The sequence below is a fragment of the Tursiops truncatus genome, chromosome 1, assembly GCF_011762595.2.
Source record: "Tursiops truncatus isolate mTurTru1 chromosome 1, mTurTru1.mat.Y, whole genome shotgun sequence".
NCBI classification, from domain to species: Eukaryota; Metazoa; Chordata; class Mammalia; order Artiodactyla; family Delphinidae; genus Tursiops; species Tursiops truncatus.
Window position 1 is genome coordinate 86,426,087 of NC_047034.1, and position 7,009 is coordinate 86,433,095.

Sequence of the window (7,009 nt, forward strand, 5' to 3'; positions counted from 1 at the left end):
AGTGGAGACTTGTCATTATACCTTTGTCAAAATCCACAGAATTTACAAGACCTAGAGTGAACCCTAATATAAACTATGGAATTTAGTTAATAATAGTGTATCGATATTGGCTCATCGACTGTAACGAATGTACTACATATTGATAATAGGGAAAACTGTGTGTGAGGGTGGAAGTGAAGGATATATGTAGGAATTGTCCATACTTTCCATTCAATTTTTCTATAAACCTAAAATTGCTCTAAAAATTAGTCTTTTTTTTTTTTTTTTTTTGAGGTACGTGGGCCTCTCACTGTTGTGGCCTCTCCCGTTGCAGAGCACAGGCTCCAGACGCGCAGGCTCAGTGGCCCTGGCTCACGGGCCCAGCCACTCCATGGCACGTGGGATCTTCCCTGACCGGGGCACGAACCCAGGTCCCCTGCATTGGCAGGCGGACTCTCAACCACTGCGCCACCAGGGAAGCCCTATTTTTTTTTAAGTAAGTAGAATTTTCACAACTCATTTTATCTCCCAGTCCTACGTCCTGGAGATTAGATTCGATTCCACAGCTAGAATGCATGCTTCTCCTTCATGTTTCTGGACTGTTCTGTATTTCTCTTAATCTCAGCACCTCTACGTTATATCTTTCCCACAAGAATGTAAACTCCATGAGGACAGGGACTGTAGCTTATTCATCTTTGTGAGATCATGTCAGTCTTCTCTTCAGACCTCCCAATGCCTTCCCTTACCATGTGCTTTGGGGGTATTAACTCATTTATGCATCCTTAAAGCAACCCTATGAGGTAGGTCAGTCTTATCCCCATCAAATATGAGAAAATCGAATCACAGAGAGGTTAAGAAACTTGTCCAATGTAACAAAGCTAGTAATTGGCAGAGTTGGGATACCAACCCAGGTAGTCTGGCCCCAGAGTCTGGAGTTAAAAGCACCAGAAAACTCCAAAGTGTTTTGAACTGCAGGTTACACACATTTGGGGTGATGAAATCATTTTAGGGTGCCTTCAAAAAGCATATTTTTTAATGCAATAATAGAATGGAAGAAAAAAAAGCAGAAATACATTGCATATAGTAGGAGTGGAATTGTTTTGTGAAGCTTGTGTTTTTTGTATATTACCTGTGTGTGTATTGGGTCGGACGCCATGTAAAATGTACTTAGAAAGCTCACCACCTTAATCCGTAGGAAGAGTTGATACCTTGGGTAACAAGAATGCAGAGCTGAGGCAGCTCCAGGCTCCTGCCAGCCCGGCTGTAGCTGGCTCTGGTCCCCTTACTCTGAGAGCTGGTCTGCCCTGTTCTGCTGCATGTGCTGGCTCCGTCTCGGCAGTTCCTGTCATCATATCCAAACTCAGTGATGTCGAGAGGCAGAAAATACCATCCCTTCTAGAGAAACCTATACCAGAAGTCCCCAGCAGATTTCCCCTTGACTAGGACAGACACCTCCTTACCTTTTACTGGGCCAGAGCTGAGTCACCTGCCCACTACAAATCATTCTCAAGAAAGGAGACTGGGACCGCCATGATCAGATCCCACTGATCTGATACACGTCTGATCAAAGACTCATCCAGCAAAGAAAGAGTCAGAATGAGCGTTAAGCAATCTAAGTGTTAGTCCTGATAGAACTTGGAAGACCAAAAATGTTTCAAGTAATTTTCTGTCTCCTTAGAGGTGGACGCTAAGGGTAGACTACCCCCCTAGTCATTCACTTATTTATTCAATGGAGAAGTGTTTACTGATTATCTAATGTGTGCCCAGCACTGTGCTAGGCACTGGGGACACAGGGATGAGCCAAAGAGACACGATCCATGCCCCCTGGGGTGACTCTAGAAAGGCAGAGAATAGCTGAACAACTAATTTCAGAAATCCATGTTTAACTATAAATCATTAAGTGTTTTTAAGAAAACAAAGGAAAGAGTGTGATCTGAGGTTGCAACAGGAGGATCTAATTTAAATGGGGAGGAGGGGCGTCAAGGTTTGGTCAAAACTATCCAAATATAGAGCAGAGATCCTTGTCCAGGAGAGAGGTTTGAGAACTTTGGCTCCAGGATCTCTTTGTGGGAATGTAAAAGGTAGTCTTTGTGGGACTTCCCTGGTGGTCCAGTGGTTAAGACTGTGCGGTCCCAAGGCAGGGGGCCTGGTTCAATCCCTGGTCAGGGAACTAGATCCCGCATGCAAGCTGCAACTAAAGGAGGCACATGCCACAACTAAGACCCGGCACAGCCAAATAAATATTAAAAAAAAAAAAAAGGTAGTCTTTGTTCCTAGTACTCAGAGGTCCTTTGCTAATCCTGGCTATTGTTGATTATTCCTAGCAGAGGCGTGGGTTCCTGTTCAAGTTGTTGCTCACAGGAGATTAGAAACCAAGACTCCAAGGTGGCTTGAAGGACAGATAGTTGAGCTTCTGTGCACCTCAAGCTGTGAAGAAGAACTGTACAGGACTATGGACAGTGTTATTCTGTACTGAAGGACCCATTCTTTGGAGGTGTTTTGTGGAGTTTGTTGTTGTTGTTCTGATGCTTTGTGCCAAAGGACAGGATCGCGTTCAGGGGCAGGGCTCCCCGCAAATGTAATAAACCTTGACACCGTAGATCATTCTGGAATATGTGAATGCAGAGACAAGCCTAGACTCAAGGGCATTTCCACTGAGGTCAAGTCTGCTGGTCCCTGCAACATGGGGGCAGCCCTAAGGGCAGGCAGAGAAATGCCAGGACAGGACCCCTCTGTGGACCCCAAGAGCAGCGATACTTCGTTTTTAAGTTCTCTGTTTTGTAATATCCTTTCTTATCAAAGCCGTCAGCAAAATCCTGACAAATCTTATTTCCTGACCTCAGCTATCACCGTCCTGAGGTGGAGATAGGGCCAATGTCCAAATTGGGCAAAATGGCACAGGGGAGACAAACGCATAACTGAGGAAGGAGGAAGTAATAGCTTGGATCCCTACTATGGACTCTGATGACAAGCAACTACCAGAATTGGTTTGTGGAATGTGTAAACACTTCTTAAAGGTTGCCCAGAAATCCCGGGAAAGAGAAGCCTGGTAATAGACAGTACTTCTGCAATTAAAAGAGATGATTTGAGACTACAGTGTTTTGGGCATTAAAGAGATATGTGAAGTTTGGACATTTGGATTACAAATCTATTCTTTCTAGTTTTCACAAGCACCCTGAAAGTGATTTATTTATTTTAGGAGAGTAAGGTATAGGAAATGCCTAACCCAAGGCTGCTGGGCAAGTAAGCATCATCCTGGGGCTAAGTCCATGCACCCAAGGTCATTCTGTTGTGCCATGCTGCCTCCCTGAATAAAACTTACCTGTGGGCTTCCTTTCAAGACCTTCAAGAAAAGAAGGCTGGCTCATTTTCTCCCACTCCACAGTCAGACTCTGGGAGAACAGGCAGAGGGATAGAGAGGGAGGAAGCGCCAAATCTGACTACATGTTGGATCTGTTTCTTTTACTTTAACCTTTGCTTCCCGTTGCTTTTGTTCACTAAAAGGATACTGTCTATACATAATGGCCTGCCTTGGGGAACCCTGCCCCTCTGCCTGAATGTTAAACCAGAGTGCCTTTGTTCAGGGAAACATCCTGACCCTGTCCACCTGTGGATGGCTGCAAGAAAGAAGAAATGAACACATCCCCTTCCCGAGGTTGGCCATTCCGGGGGGACATTTGCAAATCTTATGGCCTTTTTACTTACTTCCTTATCTCCTCCCCATCTCTGTGCTATGAAAGAAACTGGAATCCAAAGCCAGATAAGACAGTTACTTTGAGACATTAGTCTGCCACCTTCTTGGTCTGCCGGCTTTCCGAATAAAGTCGTATTCCCTGCCTCAACACCTCGTCTCTGATTTATTGGCCTGTCGTGTGGCGAGCAGAGCGAGCTTGGACTCAGTAACACAGCTACAAGAAGAAAAGGAGGAAAAAACTTTTCTTCTAGTAGAAACTGAGGCCTCTTATTTTATCCTTTTAACTTCCCACTTCTTCATCTACAAATTAATCAACATCTATACCCATTTCCCACAAATAAAGCTCCTTTTCCCATTTAAAGCCAGTCTTCTGCCAAAGCCTCCAACTTCTACCTTCTCCCCGCTCTCAGATCTTGTTCAACCTGCCACTCTCTTGTACTCTTCATCTCCTCCCCGCTGGTTCCTGCCCCTACGCCCATAAATATGCTCTCATCTTTCCCATCTTAACCCACCACTTTAAAACCAAATCTCCCTCTAACTATGGACCAATTTTTCCTATTGTTATCCACACTTCTCAAAAATGTAGATTTATACTTGCTTACTTACATCCCAATAATTTCTCAATTCATTCTCAACTAGCTTATGCCTCCATTTATGTCATCCTAATGTCCTAATGGATACTTTTTTTAAAAAAAAGCTATTTAGTTTCACATACATAGAAAGAAGTACATGTAAGCATACAGTGCAAAGAATGACCACACCTATGTATCTGCCACCAGGTTAAGAAATAGGACATTGATGGCCCAATATTGTCCTTATATAAAAGGGTCATGGTGAGAGAGGAGAGACAATACTGATTATAAAAGTCCTATGAATTCCTAAGAGTCCTTACTACATCGTGGAGAACTCCTTTTTGACTTCCTCTTCTCTGGGAAATGTCTGTTGGCTACCATTTTGTTCTGAGGGCTCTAGTTACCAAAAAAGATAAACTAGAGAAATCAGTAACTTGACTGAACAGGACTCTACTCCCTGCCCCCAGATTCAGAAGTTAAGCTTTATTCACGAGAGAATTTCTCATAACACTACCTTGGTTGCCACAGACAGAAAAAGTTGGGTGGAGAAAAATTATTAAGCCCTTCGGCAGTGAAACAAATCGTGACGGGAGCAAGGTTTATATTTCCAACTGGCAAATAACTTCACTATCACAGTATCACCAACTGAAATGGTCGTGGTGAGGCAGAAAACATCAAATAAATGAAGAGAAGACAGGGATAAAAAGAAGCAAGGTAAGGCATGCGAAAGCCACAGCTTGTACCAACGTTGCCCAATTTTTCATTTTCATTGTAATAGTTCATAATCAAAGGTGGACAATAAGCCATCTAAAAGATGTATTGTATATATTTTTAAACACAAAGGCTCATTTTGATTCACACCTAAACTTTAGGAAACATACATCATCATGAAATCCTTTAAAAAAAAGTGACAGATAAATGAAAGTAAATGGCTTGATGTTAATTAAAGAAAAAAAAAAAAAAGAAATAGGACACTATTAGCACCCCAGAAGCCCTATGGTGTTCTCCCAATCACTACTTCCTCCCTCCTCCCTAACGTAGCATCATCCTGACTTCTCATTCCATATATTAGTTTTGCTTGTTTTTAACTTTACATAAATGGAAACTTACATTATGTCGTCTTTTGTGTCTGACTGTCTTGCTCAACATTATATTTGTATGGTGTAGCCATGCTATTGCATGCGGTCATGGTGTATTCATTCCTACTGCTGTATAGTACTCCATTGTAAGAATATGCTGCAACTCTTCCATGTCATTGTTTATGGACATTTGAGGTTATTACAGTTTGAGGCTATTTCAGATAAGATTCAACATGAACAGTCTTGTACATATCTTTTTGCTGTACCTATACACATATTTCTTCATCTGTTTTTACAGGAAGGAAGTAGATTGGTTAAGGCCGCCATAAAATAGGTTGGGAAAATTAAGGCACAATTATGTTCAACCAGTGGGACAAGTTTATCATGAACAACTACTATACTTACACGGAGATGCAGAAGACATGAATGCAGAGCCAAGAGAAGGTACTTGAGAAAGAGATGTGTCCTCGTGTGTGGAAATTCACAGAGAATAGGGAACAGAAACAGACTGTGTAATTAAGTACAAAATTGCATAGGCCCAGAGTAGAGGCAACTTTTAGAACCTCTGGGCTAAGACTAGACAGTTTAATACCAGGGCTAGATTCCTCACTGTTGCTCACCCATAGTCTGTGACACAAGAGTCACCTGGAGGCCATGCAGGGGAGAGGAAGGGGGTGTAGGTCCGGGGATCATTTCTATAGATCCTAGACATATTTCTGCCACAGTGTCTTCTTCCCTCTGCCACCCACATCTGAAACAGAGGCTAAAACCTCTGTGAATGGAGAAATTTCAGACAGGACTCTGCACTTCCTCTATCCTTTCCACCCTACAGGTCCTGGGAGGCAGAGGAGAGCCAGGGCGGATCCCCCAGGAGCAAGAGGGGCTTATCAAATGCAAATTTTCATTTCTGACAAAGGAAGCTTGAAATGTGGGAGTGTAAGGAAGCCATTGAAGGTGAGAAGGGCAGAAGAAAAGCTGAATGGCTCTATGGGGATTTGGGATTAGAAGAAGGGGAGTGTGGCTAGCTGCAACTGTCATCATCACTATTGTCATCATTATTATCATCATCCCTTACATTTATATCACATAAGAGTTTACAAAGAGCTTTCTAATCCTTGACTTCCATGTCTTTGCAGGGTGGCAGGGCAGGGATTACTCTCATTTTGCTGAACTGCCCAAGAGCCGGCTGGATGGAAGGCAGGATCAAGGCCCTCAACTGCATCTCCAGTCCCTCCTCAAGAGCTCACAGGGCCAGGTCCTTTCGTCGGGGGAGTGGAATAGGGAAAAGAGCAACGCAGGGGCACGGGCCCCACGGAGGAGAAGGACAAATATAGCAAGAGATCTGGAAATGGCCAGAGGCTAACGCAGTTGCAGGGGGCGAAGTGGAGAGGTTGGAAAGCTGTGCCGACTCTGAAAACTCTGTCTCCTTCTGGCATAAGTCCCTGAGCCACCTGGAAGGTGTAGGGATGCCCACCGGGAGGGCACAACCCGCGCTTGCCGCGGAGGCGGAGGGTGACTTCGTGGCGACCCCGAACATTTGCGGACCGCGGGGCTCGGAAAGTCAAACTTCCCGGGACGCCCCACAGAGTGTGGGAGCCAGGTGGCACCGCCCCTCCCGGACGCGCGTTGAGCGCCCTCTGTCACCCCACGCAGCCCTGCCCGGCGCCCAGGGAAGAGCGGGCCCG

The 7,009-nt window shown here is 44.5% G+C and overlaps 1 long non-coding RNA gene across 1 annotated transcript; it reads right to left on the reverse strand.

The window, feature by feature from the left end:
* Positions 1 to 240: 240 nt before the first annotated feature.
* Positions 241 to 6,987, reverse strand: LOC109547359 (uncharacterized). The gene is made up of 2 exons (XR_002173111.3): positions 1,440 to 6,987; positions 241 to 1,321 (listed from the first exon to the last, which is right to left on the reverse strand). It is a non-coding gene; the product is annotated as an uncharacterized lncRNA (long non-coding RNA).
* Positions 6,988 to 7,009: the final 22 nt, after the last annotated feature.